This window comes from Sorex araneus, chromosome 11 (assembly GCF_027595985.1).
Source record: "Sorex araneus isolate mSorAra2 chromosome 11, mSorAra2.pri, whole genome shotgun sequence".
Taxonomy (NCBI): Eukaryota; Metazoa; Chordata; class Mammalia; order Eulipotyphla; family Soricidae; genus Sorex; species Sorex araneus.
In genome coordinates, this window is record NC_073312.1 from 33003089 (window position 1) to 33026028 (window position 22940).

Sequence of the window (22940 nt, forward strand, 5' to 3'; positions counted from 1 at the left end):
GAGGAATGCGGACCTTAAGGCAGAAGGACGGTTGTTTTCTGGTAGAAAGCTGAGACTTCTGGGGTGGTTGTGCTATTGTATAAGAAGCAGCCCATCTCCCCAACCTGAAGTCTTCTATAGCAGTGGGGCAGAGAGGAATAACAAAAGATTCCCTGACACAGTACCCCTGTAGAGTGAAAAAGAAGCATCTTGGTTCTTCTTGTGACATTGCACTGGGAGACAAAAATCATAAAAGCTGGGGATGTGACTCAGTGGCAGAGTACCACTTGCATGTACAAAGTTCAGGTTCAATTCCTAGCATGGGGTGTGGGGGTTGGGGGTAGCTAGTGTCTTCGTTTCCTAGCCCTGTTTTATGCACTATTTTAAATAATTTGCAGGAATTATCTCACTTACTAGACAAATACCTGTAATTACCACCCTATTATATGGAAGTTTGGACACCATAAGGCCAAATATTTGCAAAAGGTCAGGCAGACTATGAGACTGTGATAGCAAAGAGGTCCACATGTTAACAAAATGAAGCAACCTGACTCCAGAACCCAAAATTGTAAACACAACTAGAGAAAATACAGTTGGAGTTCTTTTTCATCTCGATCTCCCATACAGCATCTTAACTTTAGGATCAGTTCTTTTCAAAGTCTCTTTATCTCTCCAACAATAGGACCCTCCACCCTCTTTATAACAAATCTGAAGTAGGACTTCAGTATAGCCAGTAAGTGAAGCAGGACACCAGAAACAGGTGAAGGATTCCATCCCCACTCACCATTATTTCCCTCACCCAGAAGAGGCCCCAAGCTCTCCTGTTACAGAGGTTGAACACCACTGATCCAAACCTGTATCACTGAAATACAAAAGAAACAGGGCTAGAAAAACAACCACAGCAGGTAAATCAGAACAAGGAAGCAAACAGAGCCCTGCACAGCCATCTCAGAGGTACCTTGCAGGCCAGGTCTTGACATCATGACAACTCTGAGTAAATGAGGGGTCAGAAGGAGGCAGAAATCAGAGCTGAAGCAAAGAGTCAGGAATGAAGCAAATCCAATAAACAGGCAGAGGTAAGAAGCAGAGCCAAGTGGGGCGCCAGGGCCAGCAGTCTGCGGTGAGTGAGCGAGGCTGCTAAAGGAACAGAGGTGGGAGCACAAGCGGGAGGCCAACACAGGGACTGCAAGGGGAGCCAGAGTGTCCTGGCTTCAGGCTGTCACACATATTATATGACAGCAACAGTACAAACTTATCAAGGACTTTTTAAAAAGTTCTTCAAAAATTACAGAAAACAAAAGTCTTCGCTTCTCTCCCACTTCTCGCCCACTGGAAGATTGCATTTTTTTCTTCTATCCATTAACTTCCCCTTCAGTGACTGGTACTGTCAGGCGAAGCAGGGAGAAGTCCCTGCAGCCAGCATTAGGATGGATAACAGAGAAGATGAGTGGACTGCTTGGGTTCAAATCCCAGCCTGACCTACTCTAAGGGTGTGAGCTTTGACAAGTTATTTAATCTCTTGGTACATAACTTTCCTCTTCAGTGATAAAGTACCTACCTTGGAGTCTTGTCTGGAAACTTACTTTGGAAAATCAAAGACTCACAATGCTACCTAGCTAAGTTCACTCTTACTGTTGACTACTCTTATTCTTTTATTTTAGAGATCTTGTTTCACTCCAGACCACTTTTATTTTTCTTTCTTTCTTTTTTTTTTCCTCTCTTCCATAAGTATTAGTTTCCTATTACTGTAGTGGACAATTTACCATACATTGTAGTGGGTTAACCAGTACAAACTTGTTACCTTATAGTCTGGGATACAGAATTCTGAATTAAACTGGCTGCATGCCTCTGGAAGTTCTCGGGAGAACTTTTTTCCTTTTCTAGCTGTTAAGAGGTGGCCTGCATTCCTGGTTATGGGGTTCTTCTTCACATTATCCTGACTTCCAATTGATGACTAACCTGTCTCCTTTGATAAATGATTCTATAGGTCCATCCAGGCAATCCAGGATAATTTTACCCATCTCATAATCTCTTAAATCATATCTAAAAATTCTCTTTGCCCATAAAAACTAGTATATTTATAGGTGCCATGAATGAAGACTTGGGTTTCTATGCTAGGCCTTGGCATTATTCAGACTTCGATTCTAAATAATGTTCTTACTCTAATCTGACAAAACCTGGACCCAATTTAGCGAGAGTTCTATCTGGCTTTCTAATAAGTGGAGTTAAAGAAATTTGTTGTCATTTAGTCAAAAGCAAGTTGCATATACTTGTTTTGGCTGATAAGCCATGAGGCAAATGTAGCACAGAGATCAATAAATGCACTCTATCACAACCTGTTTTGACTGAATCCTGGCTCTGGCACTATTTTTTTCTTTCCCTCTACTTCCACTTTCTTACTTATGGGCACCTCTTTGTTGTAACTATATGAAAATTACTTGATTTTTTTGTTCCTTAGTTTTCCCCTCTTAAAAATGGGAATAATCCCCTGCGTCCCGTGCCCGCCCGCGGCAGCGGGACAGCTCGGAGCACCCCCTCCCCGCCGGGCAGGTCCCAGTCATTCGCCCACCGCGCCTGATCCCGCCCTCCCGTGTCCGACAGGTATATTGGCTCTTCCCCTTGGAGACCCTGTGCCACCTGGAAAAGCGCCCCCTGCGTCCCGTGCCCGCCCGCGGCAGCGGGACAGCTCGGAGCACCCCCTCCCCGCCGGGCAGGTCCCAGTCATTCGCCCACCGCGCCTGATCCCGCCCTCCCGTGTCCGACAGGTATATTGGCTCTTCCCCTTGGAGGCCCTGTGCCACCTGGAAAAGCGCCCCCTGCGTCCCGTGCCCGCCCGCGGCAGCGGGACAGCTCGGAGCACCCCCTCCCCGCCGGGCAGGTCCCAGTCATTCGCCCACCGCGCCTGATCCCGCCCTCCCGTGTCCGACAGGTATATTGGCTCTTCCCCTTGGAGGCCCTGTGCCACCTGGAAAAGCGACCCCTGCGTCCCGTGCCCGCCCGCGGCAGCGGGACAGCTCGGAGCACCCCCTCCCCGCCGGGCAGGTCCCAGTCATTCGCCCACCGCGCCTGATCCCGCCCTCCCGTGTCCGACAGGTATATTGGCTCTTCCCCTTGGAGGCCCTGTGCCACCTGGAAAAGCGCCCCCTGCGTCCCGTGCCCGCCCGCGGCAGCGGGACAGCTCGGAGCACCCCCTCCCCGCCGGGCAGGTCCCAGTCATTCGCCCACCGCGCCTGATCCCGCCCTCCCGTGTCCGACAGGTATATTGGCTCTTCCCCTTGGAGGCCCTGTGCCACCTGGAAAAGCGACCCCTGCGTCCCGTGCCCGCCCGCGGCAGCGGGACAGCTCGGAGCACCCCCTCCCCGCCGGGCAGGTCCCAGTCATTCGCCCACCGCGCCTGATCCCGCCCTCCCGTGTCCGACAGGTATATTGGCTCTTCCCCTTGGAGGCCCTGTGCCACCTGGAAAAGCGCCCCCTGCGTCCCGTGCCCGCCCGCGGCAGCGGGACAGCTCGGAGCACCCCCTCCCCGCCGGGCAGGTCCCAGTCATTCGCCCACCGCGCCTGATCCCGCCCTCCCGTGTCCGACAGGTATATTGGCTCTTCCCCTTGGAGGCCCTGTGCCACCTGGAAAAGCGACCCCTGCGTCCCGTGCCCGCCCGCGGCAGCGGGACAGCTCGGAGCACCCCCTCCCCGCCGGGCAGGTCCCAGTCATTCGCCCACCGCGCCTGATCCCGCCCTCCCGTGTCCGACAGGTATATTGGCTCTTCCCCTTGGAGGCCCTGTGCCACCTGGAAAAGCGCCCCCTGCGTCCCGTGCCCGCCCGCGGCAGCGGGACAGCTCGGAGCACCCCCTCCCCGCCGGGCAGGTCCCAGTCATTCGCCCACCGCGCCTGATCCCGCCCTCCCGTGTCCGACAGGTATATTGGCTCTTCCCCTTGGAGGCCCTGTGCCACCTGGAAAAGCGCCCCCTGCGTCCCGTGCCCGCCCGCGGCAGCGGGACAGCTCGGAGCACCCCCTCCCCGCCGGGCAGGTCCCAGTCATTCGCCCACCGCGCCTGATCCCGCCCTCCCGTGTCCGACAGGTATATTGGCTCTTCCCCTTGGAGGCCCTGTGCCACCTGGAAAAGCGCCCCCTGCGTCCCGTGCCCGCCCGCGGCAGCGGGACAGCTCGGAGCACCCCCTCCCCGCCGGGCAGGTCCCAGTCATTCGCCCACCGCGCCTGATCCCGCCCTCCCGTGTCCGACAGGTATATTGGCTCTTCCCCTTGGAGGCCCTGTGCCACCTGGAAAAGCGACCCCTGCGTCCCGTGCCCGCCCGCGGCAGCGGGACAGCTCGGAGCACCCCCTCCCCGCCGGGCAGGTCCCAGTCATTCGCCCACCGCGCCTGATCCCGCCCTCCCGTGTCCGACAGGTATATTGGCTCTTCCCCTTGGAGGCCCTGTGCCACCTGGAAAAGCGCCCCCTGCGTCCCGTGCCCGCCCGCGGCAGCGGGACAGCTCGGAGCACCCCCTCCCCGCCGGGCAGGTCCCAGTCATTCGCCCACCGCGCCTGATCCCGCCCTCCCGTGTCCGACAGGTATATTGGCTCTTCCCCTTGGAGGCCCTGTGCCACCTGGAAAAGCGACCCCTGCGTCCCGTGCCCGCCCGCGGCAGCGGGACAGCTCGGAGCACCCCCTCCCCGCCGGGCAGGTCCCAGTCATTCGCCCACCGCGCCTGATCCCGCCCTCCCGTGTCCGACAGGTATATTGGCTCTTCCCCTTGGAGGCCCTGTGCCACCTGGAAAAGCGCCCCCTGCGTCCCGTGCCCGCCCGCGGCAGCGGGACAGCTCGGAGCACCCCCTCCCCGCCGGGCAGGTCCCAGTCATTCGCCCACCGCGCCTGATCCCGCCCTCCCGTGTCCGACAGGTATATTGGCTCTTCCCCTTGGAGGCCCTGTGCCACCTGGAAAAGCGACCCCTGCGTCCCGTGCCCGCCCGCGGCAGCGGGACAGCTCGGAGCACCCCCTCCCCGCCGGGCAGGTCCCAGTCATTCGCCCACCGCGCCTGATCCCGCCCTCCCGTGTCCGACAGGTATATTGGCTCTTCCCCTTGGAGGCCCTGTGCCACCTGGAAAAGCGCCCCCTGCGTCCCGTGCCCGCCCGCGGCAGCGGGACAGCTCGGAGCACCCCCTCCCCGCCGGGCAGGTCCCAGTCATTCGCCCACCGCGCCTGATCCCGCCCTCCCGTGTCCGACAGGTATATTGGCTCTTCCCCTTGGAGGCCCTGTGCCACCTGGAAAAGCGACCCCTGCGTCCCGTGCCCGCCCGCGGCAGCGGGACAGCTCGGAGCACCCCCTCCCCGCCGGGCAGGTCCCAGTCATTCGCCCACCGCGCCTGATCCCGCCCTCCCGTGTCCGACAGGTATATTGGCTCTTCCCCTTGGAGGCCCTGTGCCACCTGGAAAAGCGCCCCCTGCGTCCCGTGCCCGCCCGCGGCAGCGGGACAGCTCGGAGCACCCCCTCCCCGCCGGGCAGGTCCCAGTCATTCGCCCACCGCGCCTGATCCCGCCCTCCCGTGTCCGACAGGTATATTGGCTCTTCCCCTTGGAGGCCCTGTGCCACCTGGAAAAGCGACCCCTGCGTCCCGTGCCCGCCCGCGGCAGCGGGACAGCTCGGAGCACCCCCTCCCCGCCGGGCAGGTCCCAGTCATTCGCCCACCGCGCCTGATCCCGCCCTCCCGTGTCCGACAGGTATATTGGCTCTTCCCCTTGGAGGCCCTGTGCCACCTGGAAAAGCGCCCCCTGCGTCCCGTGCCCGCCCGCGGCAGCGGGACAGCTCGGAGCACCCCCTCCCCGCCGGGCAGGTCCCAGTCATTCGCCCACCGCGCCTGATCCCGCCCTCCCGTGTCCGACAGGTATATTGGCTCTTCCCCTTGGAGGCCCTGTGCCACCTGGAAAAGCGACCCCTGCGTCCCGTGCCCGCCCGCGGCAGCGGGACAGCTCGGAGCACCCCCTCCCCGCCGGGCAGGTCCCAGTCATTCGCCCACCGCGCCTGATCCCGCCCTCCCGTGTCCGACAGGTATATTGGCTCTTCCCCTTGGAGGCCCTGTGCCACCTGGAAAAGCGCCCCCTGCGTCCCGTGCCCGCCCGCGGCAGCGGGACAGCTCGGAGCACCCCCTCCCCGCCGGGCAGGTCCCAGTCATTCGCCCACCGCGCCTGATCCCGCCCTCCCGTGTCCGACAGGTATATTGGCTCTTCCCCTTGGAGGCCCTGTGCCACCTGGAAAAGCGACCCCTGCGTCCCGTGCCCGCCCGCGGCAGCGGGACAGCTCGGAGCACCCCCTCCCCGCCGGGCAGGTCCCAGTCATTCGCCCACCGCGCCTGATCCCGCCCTCCCGTGTCCGACAGGTATATTGGCTCTTCCCCTTGGAGGCCCTGTGCCACCTGGAAAAGCGCCCCCTGCGTCCCGTGCCCGCCCGCGGCAGCGGGACAGCTCGGAGCACCCCCTCCCCGCCGGGCAGGTCCCAGTCATTCGCCCACCGCGCCTGATCCCGCCCTCCCGTGTCCGACAGGTATATTGGCTCTTCCCCTTGGAGGCCCTGTGCCACCTGGAAAAGCGCCCCCTGCGTCCCGTGCCCGCCCGCGGCAGCGGGACAGCTCGGAGCACCCCCTCCCCGCCGGGCAGGTCCCAGTCATTCGCCCACCGCGCCTGATCCCGCCCTCCCGTGTCCGACAGGTATATTGGCTCTTCCCCTTGGAGGCCCTGTGCCACCTGGAAAAGCGCCCCCTGCGTCCCGTGCCCGCCCGCGGCAGCGGGACAGCTCGGAGCACCCCCTCCCCGCCGGGCAGGTCCCAGTCATTCGCCCACCGCGCCTGATCCCGCCCTCCCGTGTCCGACAGGTATATTGGCTCTTCCCCTTGGAGGCCCTGTGCCACCTGGAAAAGCGCCCCCTGCGTCCCGTGCCCGCCCGCGGCAGCGGGACAGCTCGGAGCACCCCCTCCCCGCCGGGCAGGTCCCAGTCATTCGCCCACCGCGCCTGATCCCGCCCTCCCGTGTCCGACAGGTATATTGGCTCTTCCCCTTGGAGGCCCTGTGCCACCTGGAAAAGCGACCCCTGCGTCCCGTGCCCGCCCGCGGCAGCGGGACAGCTCGGAGCACCCCCTCCCCGCCGGGCAGGTCCCAGTCATTCGCCCACCGCGCCTGATCCCGCCCTCCCGTGTCCGACAGGTATATTGGCTCTTCCCCTTGGAGGCCCTGTGCCACCTGGAAAAGCGCCCCCTGCGTCCCGTGCCCGCCCGCGGCAGCGGGACAGCTCGGAGCACCCCCTCCCCGCCGGGCAGGTCCCAGTCATTCGCCCACCGCGCCTGATCCCGCCCTCCCGTGTCCGACAGGTATATTGGCTCTTCCCCTTGGAGGCCCTGTGCCACCTGGAAAAGCGCCCCCTGCGTCCCGTGCCCGCCCGCGGCAGCGGGACAGCTCGGAGCACCCCCTCCCCGCCGGGCAGGTCCCAGTCATTCGCCCACCGCGCCTGATCCCGCCCTCCCGTGTCCGAAAAGGTTAGGGGCGTGTCCTGTCATTTGGGGGCGTGGCCTTAAAAGTGGGCGTGGCCTGGTTCCAGAGCGGCGGCCGCTAACGCGGCCGCAGATATTTTTCTTACCATTCCACACATTGTCCTTTGACTACAATTGATTGAACCCATTTCTCCGAAGAACTCCCTCATCATCTTAGTTACTATATGTTGATACTCAACTAACCTAGCCTATCCTAACTTCACAAAAACTGTCAATGAACACATCAACTTGCACGGAAAAGTACTTTGTCAAAAGAGCATAACCAAAAATCTTTAGTCGAGGTTCCTCCCAAGTTAACGAGAGCTCCAGATAGTAAAGCCCACAACAACATGAAGAAACTGAGAAAATCCCCACCACTAGGAGAGAGCCAAGAAAATATCTCACTAACCTCAGCAGCGACCTCCCAGAAATACACCCTCCTCTCAGATAGAGAATTCAGAGAGGAAATTGTGAGGATGATTCATGAACTCAACACAACTATGGAACGAACATCCAATAAATTAAGGGAGGATATGGATGCCGCGTTGGAACGCTCCACCAAGATAATCCAGGAAGAAATGAGAGCAGAAATTTCAAAGCTACGAACAGAAGTCACACAACTAAAAGAATCAGTAGATGAAATGAAAATCTCCGTAGGAGCCCTCAACAGTAGAATGACTACAGCCGAAGACAGAATCAGTGAACTTGAAGATGAGCTGCACAAAGCATATAGACAACAGCAAATAATGGCAAAAGACCTCAAAATGGCTCTAGAGCGAGTTAGAGTCCTAGGGGACGACCTCAGGAGAAACAACATAAGAATCATGGGAGTGCCGGAACCACACGGAACCAATACCAATGAAAAAAACACCATTAAAGACATCATTGCTAAAAAATTCCCAGAGCTAGAGAATGTGGACATCCAGATACAAGGAGTCCGAAGGGTGCCAGCTAAAAGGGACCCAAATAGAAAATCCCCAAGGCATATCATAGTCAGAATGATGGATGCCGTGGATAGAGACACAATACTGCAAGCAGCAAGATCAAAGAAGGAGATCATATACAAAGGCGCACCCCTTAGATTCACAGCAGACCTATCAGAAGAAACCCTCCAAGCCCGAAGACAATGGTGGGATATAGTGAAAAAACTTCATGAAATGAATGCCTCACCAAGAATACTCTACCCGGCTAAACTCTCAGTTAAACTTGAAGGAACCATACATTATTTCATGGACAAGCAACAGCTCAGGAACTTCATAGACTCAAGACCAAATTTAAAAGAAGGACTCAAAGGGCTACTATAAGACAAGGAAAAAGACCTATAAGAACAACAAACCCTACAGAAAAATGGCACAAAATCCAATGACAATAATCTCTCTTAATGTTAACGGGCTAAATGCACCAATCAAGAGGCATAGAGTGGCAAAATGGATTCGGAAACTAAACCCAACCTTCTGCTGCCTACAAGAAACACATCTGAATAGCCGGAACAAACACAGACTAAAAATCAAAGGATGGAAAACAATCCTGCAAGCAAACAGCACCCTCAAAAAAAAAGCAGGGGTGGCCATACTAGTATCCGATAGCATTGATTTCAGGCTGAAAAAGATCAGAAGGGACAGCAAAGGTCATTTTATATTCATCAAGGGATATGTGCAACAGGAAGAAATCACACTCCTAAATGTATACGCACCTAATGAACGACCAGCGAAATACTTAAAAGAACTCCTAACAGAATTTAAGGAGGACATAACTAGCACCACGATAGTAGTTGGAGATTTCAACACTGCCTTATCACCTCTGGATAGATCGACAAGAACAACACTCAGCAAGGAAACGAAGGCCCTGAAGGAAGAAATGGAGGAGACAGGGCTAATAGACCTATACAGGGCTATATACCCCCAAAAGAAAGAATACACATTCTTTTCCAGTGCACACGGAACATTTTCCAAAATTGATCATGTTCTGGGTCACAAGTTATACCTTAATAGAATTGGAAAGATAGAAATTGTATCAACTATCTTTTCAGACCACGATGCACTGAAGATGGAAGTTAATCATGCACAGACTCGGAGAACCAAATCAAACACTTGGAAATTAAACAACTCACTATTGAACAATGAGTGGGTCACGGAGGAAATCAAGAAAGAAATTAAGAGATACTTCGAAACAAATGAGAATGAAGACACAAGCTACCAGAACCTATGGGACGCAGCTAAAGCTGTGTTAAGGGGAAAATTTATAGCTCTGCAAGCCTTCCTCAGAAAGGAAGAAAGGGCCTATATAGATAGTTTGACTTCGCAGCTCAAGATCTTAGAAGAGGACCAGCAAAAGGAACTCAAACCAGATAGAAGGAAAGAAATAATAAAACTTAGAGCAGAAATTAACGATATGGAAACCCGAAAAACAATCCATAAGATCAATGAAACAAAGAGCTGGTTCTTCGAGAAAATAAATAAGATTGATAAACCGCTAGCAAGACTCACAAAGAAAGAAAGAGAGAAAACCCTAATAAACCGAATCAGAAATGAAAAGGGGGACATCACAACAGAAACCAAGGAGATTCAAAGGATCATCAGAGACTACTTTGAAAGTCTGTATGCCACAAAACAAGAGAACCTAAAAGAAATGGATGAATTCCTTGACTCCTACAACCTCCCAAGACTGAGCCAAGAAGACGTGAAATACCTGAATAGGCCCATAAATATCAAGGAAATCGAAACGGTAATCAAAAGTCTCCCCAAAAACAAAAGCCCAGGTCCAGACGGATTCACTGGCGAATTCTTCCAAACATTCAAAGAAGACTTGTTGCCAGTTCTCCTTAAGCTTTTCCAGGAAATCGAAAAGACAGGAACCCTTCCGAACAGTTTCTATGAGGCACATATCTCCCTAATACCAAAAGCAAACAAAGACACCACTAACAAAGAAAACTATAGACCAATATCCTTGATGAATACCGATGCGAAGATTCTCAACAAAATACTAGCAAATAGAATCCAACAACTCATCAAAAAGATCATACACCATGACCAAGTGGGATTCATCCCAGGGATGCAAGGTTGGTTTAACATTCGGAAATCAATCAACATAATCCATCACATCAACAAAAGTAAAGATAAAAACCATATGATCATATCCATAGATGCAGAAAAAGCATTTGACAAGATCCAACACCCATTCATGATAAAAACTCTCACCAAAATGGGTTTTGGAGGAACTTTTCTCAAGATAGTCAAAGCCATCTACCATGAACCTATGGCGAGCATTATCATCAATGGAGAAAAACTAAGGGCTTTTCCTCTGAGATCGGGGACAAGACAAGGATGTCCACTCTCACCACTTCTCTTTAATATAGTACTGGAAGTATTAGCAATAGCCATCAGGCAAGAAAAAGATATTAAGGGGATTCAGATTGGAAAGGAAGAAATCAAGCTCTCACTATTCGCAGACGATATGATACTATACCTAGAGAAACCTAAAAGCTCTAGTAAGAAACTCTTAGAAACAATTGACCTATACAGTAAAGTCGCAGGCTATAAAATCAATACCCAAAAATCCATGGCCTTCCTATATGCAAACAATGAGACAGAGGAAAGGGACATGAAAAAAGCAATCCCATTCACAATTGTGCCCCAGAAAATCAAATACCTTGGAATCAGCTTAACTAAAGAAGTAAAGGACCTCTACAAAGAAAACTATAAAACGCTACTTCATGAAATAAAAGAGGACATGAGGAAATGGAAAAATATCCCCTGCTCATGGATAGGGAGAATAAACATTGTCAAAATGGCAATACTCCCCAAAGCATTATACAGATTTAACGCGATCCCTATGGGGATACCCATGGCATTCTTCAAAGAAGCGGAGCAAGCAATCCTGAAATTTATATGGAACAATAAACGCCCACGGATAGCTAAAACAATTCTTGGGAAAAAGATGATGGGAGGCATCACCCTTCCCAACCTTAAACTCTACTACAAAGCGGTAACAATTAAAACAGCATGGTACTGGAACAAAAGCAGAACTGCAGACCAATGGAACAGGGTGGAATATCCCCACACACAACCTCAAATGTATGATCATCTAATCTTTGATAAAGGTGCAAGAGATGTGAAGTGGAGCAAGGAAAGTCTCTTTAACAAATGGTGCTGGCACAACTGGACAACTACATGCAAAAAAATGGGCTTAGAACTCGATCTGTCACCATGCACAAAAGTCAGATCAAAATGGATTAAAGACCTCAACATCAGACCACAAACCATAAGGTACATTGAAGACAAGGTAGGCAAAACCCTCCAGGATATTGAAGATAAAGGTATCTTCAAAGATGACACGGAACTAAGCAATCTAGTAAAAACAGAGATCAACAAATGGGACTACATTAAACTAAAAAGCTTCTGCACCGCAAAAGAAACAGCGACCAGAATACAAAGACTATCTACAGAATGGGAAAGGATATTTACACAATACCCATCAGATAAGGGGTTGATATCAAGGGTATATAAAGCACTGGTTGAACTCTACAAGAAGAAAACATCCAACCCCATCAAAAAATGGGGCGAAGAAATGAACAGAAACTTTACCAAGGAAGAGATACGAATGGCCAAAAGACACATGAAAAAGTGCTCTACATCACTAATCGTCAGAGAGATGCAGATCAAAACAACCATGAGATACCACCTCACACCACAGAGGCTAGCACACATCCAAAAGAACAAAAGCAACCGTTGTTGGAGAGGATGTGGGGAGAAAGGGACCCTTCTACACTGCTGGTGGGAATGCCGGCTAGTTCAGCCCTTTTGGAAAACAGTATGGACGACTCTCAAAAAACTTGAGGTTGAGCTCCCATTTGACCCAGCAATACCACTGCTGGGAATATATCCCAGAAAAGCCAAAAAGTATAGTCGAAGTGACATCTGCACTTATATGTTCACCGCAGCACTGTTTACAATAGCCAGAATCTGGAAAAAACCCGAGTGCCCTAGAACAGATGACTGGTTGAAGAAACTCTGGTACATATATACAATGGAATACTATGCAGCTGTTAGAAAAAATGAGGTCATGACGTTTGCATATAAGTGGATCTACATGGAAAGTATCATGCTAAGTGAAATGAGTCAGAAAGAGAGAGACAGACATAGAAAGATTGCACTCATCTGTGGAATATAGAATAATAGACTATAAGACGAACACCCAAGAATAGTAGAAATAAGTACCAGGAGGTTGTCACCATGGCTTGGAGGCTGTTCTCTCACTCTGGGCAACTCAGAGAAGGGAACAGCAAGTAAAATGTGGTTGTTGGTCATGTGGGGGAAAGATGATGCGGGCCAAATATAGACTAGAGACTGAACGCAATGGCCACTGAACACCTTTATTGCAAACCACAACACCTAACCAGAGAGAGAGAACAAAAGGGAATTCCCTGCCATAGTGGCAGGGTGGGGTGGGGGGAGACGGGACTGGGAAGGGGGGGTGGGATGTTGGGTTTACTGGTGGTGGAGAATGGGCACTGGTGAAGGGATGGGTTATCAAACTCTGTAAGGGAGAAACATGAGCACAAAAATGTATAAATCTGGAACTGTACCCTCACGTTGACTCACTAATTAAAAATAAACTATAAAAAAAAATTAAAAAAAAAAAAAAAAAAAGGGAATAATATGGTTCTCACCAGGGGACTAGAAATAAAGTATATAGTAATCTCACGAGGCTCAGGCCAAATTCTGTCATCAAATTTATAGAAATTACAGTTTCTATAAATTCAGAGCATTTTTGATTTTGTACTTGCAGGAAAGTGATATCCAACACTTAACTGCTCATGTCATTATAATAATTAAATGAGTTCATGAATATACAGTGCTTAGAATATTGCCTGGCAGGTAATAAGCACAATGTATAAGTGTTACCAATAACAGCCATAGTTGACCCTTGAACAGCATTGGGTTTGAACTGGCAGATCCACATATAAGATTTTTTTTTCTGCTGACAATTTTGCATTCACAGATTCAACTACCACAGATATGGAGGGATTGGGCAGTCCTGATTTTGGTATCTCAGAGAGATATGGTCTTGACATGGTCTTGAAACCCCTTCCCCGTACCCACTCCACCTCAGGATACTACAAGATTTTTGGCCACTCTGAGGGTCAGCAAACCCAATCCTGAGTTGTTCACTGGTTAACTACAGTACGATTTTTTTCATGTAAATAGACTTCTAGGAGACTATAAACAGGAAATTTTAAATTGATGGGCTGGAGTGATAGCACAGCAGGTAGGGTGTTTGCCTTGCACTTGGCTGACTTGGGTTCGATTCCTCCGCCCCTCTTGGAGAGCCCGGCAAGCTACCAAGAGTATCCTACCTGCACGGCAGAGCCTGGCAAGCTACCCATGGCGTATTCGATATGCCAAAAAACAGTAACAACAAGCCTTACAATGGAGACGTTACTGGTGCTCACTCAAGCAAATCAATGAGCAACAGGATGACAGTGACAGTGATGACTAAATATGGCTTAGAAAGCAGTACCTTAAGAGAGAACAAAATGGAATGCCCTGCCACAGAGGCAGGGTGTGGTGGGGGTGGGGGACGGGAGTGGAGGGTGGGAGGGATACTGGGTTCATTGGTGGTGGAGAATGGACACTGGTGGAGGGATGGGCTCCCGAACATTGTCTGAGGGAAACACAAGGACGAAGATGGGTAAATTTGTAACTGTACCCTCATAGTGACTCACTTATTAAAAAATAAAAAAAAATTAAAAAAAAGAAAGCAGTACCTTAGACATTCATAGGCATTAGTCTTTAGAACAATATTCCAGGGTAAATTTCTGAGTAGAAATGTTCTATTATCTTCACGGTTCAGTATGATAGCAATTAGCCACTACCCAATGTAGTTTTGAACACTTAAAATGTGTCTGATTTATTCCATTTCAATTGAAGTAAATTTAAACATGGCTTGTAGCTACTAGATAGATAAGCAGAGCTATAATAGGTTCCCAGTATGGAGTATGTATGGACTATGTAGACTGATGGCAGATGGATTTTAGCATTATTAAAAATAAAACTGAGTTCTGGGGCTGCAGCAATAGCACAGGGGGTAGGGCATTTGCCTTGCATGCGGCCAAACCAGGTTCGATTCCCAGCATCCCATATGGTCCCCTGAGTAATTCCTGAGTGCAGAACCAGAAGTAACCCCTGTGTATCCTCGGGTATGACCCCCAAAAAGAAAAAAAACCTGAGTTTTGCACCCTGGGAATAGAGAGGGCCACATAATTCGAGAGAATGTTCTCATTGTTTCTAAGCACAGTGGTTGGTCCCTCGAAAAGGGCATTTTGGTTTCTTCTTTATTCATCAATGCCCCATGCCACTCTCCTCTTGTTAATCCCACAGTCCTGGGCCACATGCTACCCTAATCCTCTACAAAGACTCCCCAAGTCCTTATCCCCTGCCTTTCCTTTCTTTTACCAAACTCCCACTAGCTTATTTATTGCTAAGACTTCAACCAGACTGGGAAGAAAGTTAACTTGGTCACAAATATTCATACTCTAAAATATTGTTGCTTTTTCTGCTTCTCCTTTGTGCCCAGAAGTCTGATACCGTTCTGTTCTTTTGACTCTTCCCTCTCCCTCAGTAGATATAGTCCAGGTAGAGCAAAAAGGAGCCCACATTGAAGCAGGTGGTGTCCTATAGTCACTGCTTTCCAGCCGAACAGAGCAGCCTGGTTCAGTGCTAACATCACCCCCTGCCAGGGATGGGAAACATTCTCTGGTCGCTGCATGAGAAAACTGAGCCCTCATGCACAGGTTTCTTAAATCTTCCTTTATACACACAGAAATTTGTAGCTAACAAATTGCACATCCAATGAATGGTTTTAAATTTTGATAAAGTCCCAAAGAAGAAAATAACTAAGAACAGTTGCAAACAGAAAAAGAAAGCCAACCACCTTCACTGGAATCTAGCTTTACCACAACCCACTTGAGCATGGAATTTTTAATGACACAGGTCAACCTTGGAACATATCCAAGGAGCTTATGTTACTAGAAGGACTGGAAGAAAGTCCCTTCAGCTGACGCTCACCTCTTATGTGGTCCTAAGACATGGACCAAAAATGACTAACAAGTTGATTTCTGGGCATAAAGGAAATTTCCTCTGTGGAATTATAAATAGAAGATAAGGGCAATGGTAAATATTGTATTTTTCTCTAAATCCTTGCAATTATATCTCCCTTTTCAAAGCAGAGATTTGTGAAGAGCCAAAGTTAACCCCAATGATTTCTAGAAGATCTTTTAGATATAACCACTGTGCCAAGAAATGAGACATGAAGACAAGTACCTCTCAGAGAAGGAAGTAGGGAGAGAAAACCCTACAGGTAACATACGAACCAAATCAGAGGAAACGAAGGTTGATTATTTGGGCCTGGTCACACTGAGAGTCTCACAAAAGACTCAGTTGGAAGGACAGTTAGGTTTTAGAGTATTAAGAGCTGGGGAGAAAGGCCATCAGGAAGAGGAAAAGGTGCTCCAGATGAAAACGTTGACAAGCATGCTTTAGGAAGTATTTTCCAAGACATGGCTGCAAATAGCAACCAGAGAGACCCCCACAGGCCAGCTCCACCAATGATAGTGGGGCCTCTGTACAGGCATCTGTGGGGTCACCTGTACCCATCTGCCAGACAGGCTCTCAAAAATTCACTCAGAGAGAAAAAGAGAGAGAGAGAGAGAGAGAGAGAGAGAGAGAGAGAGAGAGAGAGGAAAAGTGTCTGCCATAGAGATAGGCTGGGAGAGCAGGGGTGGGGAAGGAAACTGGGTCACAGGTGGTAGGAAATGGACACTGGTGGAGGGATGGATGTTGGAACATTGTATGACTAAAACCCAATCATAAACAGCTTCGTAATTGTGTATCTCATGGCGACTCAGTTAAAAAATTAAACATTCATTCTCTCTTCTTGCTCTATGCCTTGCCCATTCCATGGGGCCCCAAGGACTAAAAAATTCCTACAAGTACATAAGGAAACACGCTCATCTTGTAGCAACATATTTGACCGATGGACAAAATTTTGAGAGTGCAAGTAAAATTATGAGACACACACAAAGAAAACATTTCCATAAAGTAAACCCTACTTTAACATCTAGTCAGGGAGTTCACTCTTTAACAGAACAAGGATAAATGTTTAAGCGATGACTTTTTTTTTTTTTAGGCAGAATCCATTGGTTGCGTCCCTTGCACCAAATATATCAGTGCTTCAAGACCAGGCATGAGGGTTGGAGGGGCCATAAATGTACCCATAAATGTGTTCTAGTATCCAGTGTGGAAGCCTTGCTACGCTAGGTTATTCATAAGAGAACTTTAAGCAAGGGGGGAAAAAAAAGATGGAGGCATTCTTCTAGCTAACAAGTTCAATTGGGATCAGGTCCAATGCTGTATTTACTAGGACTCGGGGGAGATAAATTCCTCCAGGAACAATCGCTTGGGCATTTTCCTTGAAATTCTGTTGCTAGGTACCAGCCACATAAAGAGCTGCTATTTTCTTCTTTGTACTGGCCCGCCCCACGCACAGTAAGGAGCAGGCAAGCGGGAGAGAAGTAAGAACTTGGGGCTTTCTCCGGCCCGAGTGATGCCTGGCCTGCTTTTCCCCGGGAGTCGCCTGCCACGGTTCTCCCCAAGTGGGGGGCAGGGGGGCGGCTGGGGCACCCCCCTCTAAGCGCACTTAGATCCCCGTTGTTTGGCGGGGCTGCGGGGCACCCCGACACTCAGCCCGCATCTCCCGTTCTCCACGCCTCGGGACCGAGTTACAGTAGAGCCGCTGCCTCACCTTTCCTCGTCTGGCTCGTCGCGTCCGAGTCCCCAAGGGCACGGTCCCTCTGGGACGCGCCGGTGGCGGGTGGCGTCGGGCGTCCCCTGCTCCCGTGTGTCAGCCACCGAGCGGGGCGCAGGGCGCGCGCCACAAGCAGGCAAGTGCGGGGGAAGGCAGAGCCCGGGGGGCGCCGGCCCCGCCAGCCCCGGTGCGCCCGCGCGGGCCGCGCTCGCTCTCTCCGCGCCCGCCGCGCTCTGCGCGCTGCCCGGACCGCGGCGCGGGCGGCAGCGGGGCCCCCGCCCTGGGCTGGGCTTTCCCAGAACTCGCCCGCCCCGGGTGAGAGGCCGGGAGCGCCGCCGCGGGCCGCGGGGCGCCGGGGGGAGCGGCTTGAGCCGGGCCCGCCCCCCGGCCGCGGGCCGCGCGGGGAAGGCGGAGGCGGGGCGCCCCCGGCCGCCTCTCGGGCTCTGGGGGTCGCCGGTGGCGCGACCCCGAGGCCTCATGCTTGGCCTAAGGCCCCGAGGGGGTCTGCTCAGAGCGTCGCCGGGTCCCCGGGCTGGGGCGGGAAGCGGACTTCTGGACCCCTCCAACTGCGCAAATGGGAAAAACTTCACACCCTCCCCAAAGGACCAGGGGCCTTAACAGATGTGGAAACTGAGATTTCCTAGCTAGAAGACTCGTCCAGATGGCAGCACCAGGTCTTAAGTCCCTGCAGTCATTTTTTTTCTTTTAACCAAACGCTAGTTGGCCGCAGGTGCTAGGTTACTAGGGACACCCTTCTTGCTGCTAAGAGTAACCTCCATCTGATGTTTTTGGGTTCCAGCCCCAGGGCTCTTGCTTTCTCTGCAGAAGCAAACTGGAGAGGCTCATGATTGCTGGAGTGGAGTTTCTAAAGCCACTTGGCAATCTGACAAGCCAGGGAACTGGAGAAAATTCTATCACCTTCTTCCTTGCCTTTCAGTCCCCATCCCCACCCCGCTCCAATCACGGTCCTCTTCCCTCTTCATCCACTGTGACACTTTTCCATGGGTCTCTCTCCCCATGTTCAATAGGGAGCAGTTCCTGTGGCCCTCATCCTCTCCTATCTAGCCTTTCCTTGGCCCAAATATTTGCTCACTGCCCAGTCATTCTTTCTCTTCTCTGCTTTGAATCTGCGCAGGGATTTTCAGAAACTTCTTAGCAAAGTAACACCCCACCCCACACCCCACCCGTGACTGTAGGACCTGCTGAATATGGATCACCCAAAGGGTTGTTCACCACTACAGATCTGTACCTGTACTCAGGCTGATCATCGACCTGGAGTATCACCATTCCAGTTCAGTCGAATTTCATCCTTCCTTTCAAGTCCCTCTTCAAAGTGACCTCTTGGAGCTGGATAGAGTACGGTGGGTAAGGGTGTAGTGCCCTGCAAGGAGCCAACCCAGGTTTGATCCCCAGCACCTCATATAGTTCCCTGAGCACCAAGTCAAGCATCAGCCCTAAGCCCTGAACAATCAAGTGTGCCCCCACCACACACACACACCTCACCACTCCACGTCCCACTCTCTCTGCCACGCCACACCCCTCCCTACCAAAAAAAAAAAATTAAGTGGGTAGGGCGTTTGCCTTGCACTCGGCCAACCCGGGTTCGATTCCTCCATCCCTCTCGGAGACCCTGGCAAGCTACCAAGGTATCCGGCGCGCACGGCAGAGCCTGACAATCTACCCGTGGTATATTTGATATGCCAAAAACAGTAACAAGTCTCACAATGGAGACATTACTGGTGCCCCACTCGAGCAAATCGATGAGCAATGGGGTGACAGTGACAGTGACCTCTCTCTTCAACTCGTAGCTTCCAGGTCACTGGAGAGGTTGAAGAAAGAATGAAAGGAGGGCACCAAAGAAGTTTGCCTATAAGAAAAAAATCCACCAGCTTGCTTCTTAGACTGTTTTTGCTGTTTTCTCACCACTAGGATCTTAATGAAAAGTCAACATTACCTCCTTCCTTGCGAGCTGATATTGGGAAAGTATGTGCCGAGGACTCTGAGAAAACTATTCATTAAGGACTCAGAAATTTTGCACTGGAACAAGAGTCAGTGGTCATTTACTGCAGATCTTGACACTGCAATGTCCTGGGCAGGTGAATAGAAGAGTCAGGAAAAGGGAGACCTCACTGACAATAAACAAGGTAAGCCATTTGTCTAATATATGGTTCTGTGTTATGGTTTTATAATCAGTTTAATAAATCTAATAATGCCAAACATCATCAATCACCAGGCACTGCCTAAAGACTTGTATTTTCTATTATTATAAGGCACATAAAATTAGTTTGCTACAAACTCGTAGATGTACAAGTAGTTAACGTTGATTGAATTCCCTCAGTGAGTTAGTACCCAAGGCAAGTGTCGGTCTGCCGAACAGGAAAGTTATGGGTGTGATAACCGACATTGTCCCGTCCCTGGAAAAGCGCACCTTCCCCGATTCTTTGCGAAGAGCAGGTTCCAGTCCATGTCCTTTGCTTGCCCCCCTCATCCCTCTCTAAATGAGACTGAAGGGAGCCGTGTCCCTGAGACTGCCTCACCGCATTGGAATGTCTGAGCTAACAGTGCTTCCAGAGGGTTCATTGCTCCTCTGAACAGCACTGCCCAGACTTTCTGGAGATTTTAATTCACTCCCCAACCTCGCCAACAGTTGCACACAAGGTGCCTTTTTACACCCTGCTCGCTGTTCAGTGGAACACACAGTCCATCTCAGAGAAACAATGGTGCCATTCAAGACTTTTTCAGAAGTGCGGCATATAACCTCCATGCTGTGGATTGCTGCCCGGCATTATCTGGAGGGAGAAAGACTTTCAGATAAAGTGTTGCACATTGAGGGAACACTACACAATTTTCATGGAAAAATTCAGCATCAATAAGCTAAATTTTGCATCTTTGTGTACAAGACCATTACACATAATAATAACAATAGTAATAATTTTAAATAAAAAATAAAAACAAAAGACCTACGATACAATGCCATGGAAAATTTATTTAAACACTGGGCATCTGTGTTTCAAATTTTAGAGGCTGGCATCCCTTTCAACCTGGAGATTTTCCATTGTGTATGTTCTCCATTTGATGAAAATTGATTTAAGTGATAAATATTGGGACAAGGAAATTTCAGTTGTAAAATCATTGAAAAATGGATTTTTTCTTTCTCCCTACTTTCTTTCTCTTCTATCCTGTAATTTTGCAGATGGGAGATGGTCCTTGACCCCATGGGCAGCAGCCAACAAAAGGTCCCTCACCCCCTAGTGTACTTATCACAGGAAAAGAGATTGGTTCTTTGCCATTCTCAACAAGCCAGCCATAAGTTAACCTATTTACATACGAACCTGAAAGATGGAAACTGAAGAGTAGGCACAAGCATCATTGACAAATATATTGATCTTTGTTCAGTATAAGTTAATTGCCAAGCAGAAGCATTTGCTAACAGACATCTGGGTAGCTTGAAAGCCAAGGAAGGAACAAACTACCCCTTAGTTTATGAGTTGCCATTTCCTCTCATTTCAAGTAGCTACATCAGATTGTACCCGTTTGCCAGCTGTCTGGAAGTAGGCACGTGTGTTCATCAGTGGGAAGAGAGCCAAAAATAAGCTTTCTAGAGTTATCTCATAAAGGAAGTTAGAAGAATATAAGGCTGTTTGAGGTTGGTGAATAGCCAGTATGGTAAAGATGTAGGTAGCACTTCTGTGAGGTGGTTAGAAGTGAAGGTACAAGAGATTTGGTGGAGCCCTGAGGGAAACTCAGAAATATCATCTATACCAGTTAGGATCTCAGCTAATAGCAGCAGCCTCCGCCAGGGTCTCAAGGCCTGCTCCCACTGCCACCCCACCTCTGTGGCAAACTCAGTCCTCAGGATCTGTTACCATGGGTCATTTGCTGTTCCTTTACTATGTTTCTTTATACTCCACATATTAAGGGCATTAGTATGCAGTTGTCCCTCTCTCCTGACTAATTTCACTCTCCATGATACCCTTTGTTTCCTTCAATAGAGTGGTAAGTTGCATAATTTCAACCGTTTTTGGCAAGGGAGATGGAGCTACATTCCATAATACTCAGGGCTTACTCCTGACTCTGTGCTCAGAGATCCCTCCTGATGGTGCTTGGGAAACAATATCTAATCCTAGAGATCGAACCCAGGTTGGTTGCATACAAGACATAAACCTAAACCCCTATATTTTCTCTGGTCCCATTTCATCTTTTCTTATAGCTGAATAATCACAGTTTTAAGTAAAATGCTCATATGAGACTTCAGTGAGAAATTACCTTTAAGAAAAGATTTGCAAGTGGTGAGGGCAAGCTAAAGTGCTGTTATTTTCCTTCGCTATCCATCTTCTTTTTGTTTCATTGAATTACAAAACTGCACCTCTAAAATTTCCTACTCCTTTCTGAGTCTCTCATTTTTCTGAACATGGATAAATCTCAACAAATGATGTACAAATAACTAGCAAGTATGCAACATCCCAGTAATGTCTTTAAGATTGAATTGCTTGCCTTGGATTTCTCTTCTGCCTTACAATTATCTGAGATTGGCAAGATCCAGGCTTTCTCAGAGAGGGAAGCTCTATATGTAGAGAAAGCAGACAGTTGAATCAGTCTCCAACCACTCCCTTAAGGACTGTCAAAAAGTGGGAAGTTGAGAGACATTCTCCCCATCCATATGGGAGAAATTATAACATATTGCTATTTTGATAGGACTGACACAGAGAGAGAAAATTGGGTAATGCAGAAGAAAGAGGCATGAGTCTCTTAAAAATGTTGTTGAATGAATTGAGAGAAAGTAGAACCTAGTGTTCAAGTGGAAGGGCTGGCCTGAGACAAGAGCACAGACAGTTCATTTGAACAACAGAGAAGACAGAATGTATTTTCCAAATCTGACCACAGCATATTTCTGGTCCCACATACTTTTGCAAAACTTTGCCACTGATGCCAAGGTAGGGTTGGGGGAGGACTCTAATTCCCCACCTCCTGAATGTAGAGCAGCCTCAGAGACTGCAGTGAATAGATTGTTTTGCAGGAGTGACTACATTATGGGTGTGGAGACAGATTCTGCTCAATTATCTCTCTTCAGAACTGTGATCCTTGGAGCATAGATTCCATATTGTGAGGAAGCTCAGGCCACAGTGAGAGGCCATATGTACTATTGCCCTCTGGTCCCAACAAATGATTCCCAGCACTGAACTTGAATATGCTATCGGGACATAGTTTTGATGCCTTCCCAGCAATAGCAAATAGATCAGACAAACATGATTCCTTAGTCCTGCTCAAATTGCAAGGGTATGAGTGACATAAATGTCTTCAGTCTTTGAAGTCACACATTTAGGGGCACTTTATTATAGAACTTTGATAACAGCAGAGCATATAGATTGGTAAAAGCTTATGAGAGTTTTCTTCTACTCACTTTTTTTTTTTCAGTGAACTGGTAAACACTGAATAAGAAAAAATCAAAGATTGTGTGAGGGTACAAAAAGTTTGAAACAGAGGGAATGAAATATTCATTTAGAAAAGTTGGAGGGCAAGTAAATATAAACCCATAATGCCAATGATCAGATATTCACTTCCCATAATTGTGAAGTGAGTCTAGTTCTTTTGATTGTACATTTTTTTTTTTTTGCTTTTTGGGTCACACCCGGTGATGCAC

General features: G+C 49.7%; 1 protein-coding gene across 3 annotated transcripts in view; it reads right to left on the reverse strand.

Annotated features, from left to right (window-relative positions):
- PLCE1 (phospholipase C epsilon 1) overlaps nt 1–17531 on the reverse strand; it is a 372017-nt gene extending 354486 nt beyond the window's left edge. For all 3 annotated transcript variants that reach the window (XM_055119418.1, XM_055119417.1, XM_055119416.1), the window contains exon 1: nt 17297–17531. The gene's annotated coding sequence lies outside the window, so the exon portion shown is untranslated. The remainder of the gene's footprint in view (nt 1–17296) is intronic.
- Nucleotides 17532–22940: the final 5409 nt, after the last annotated feature.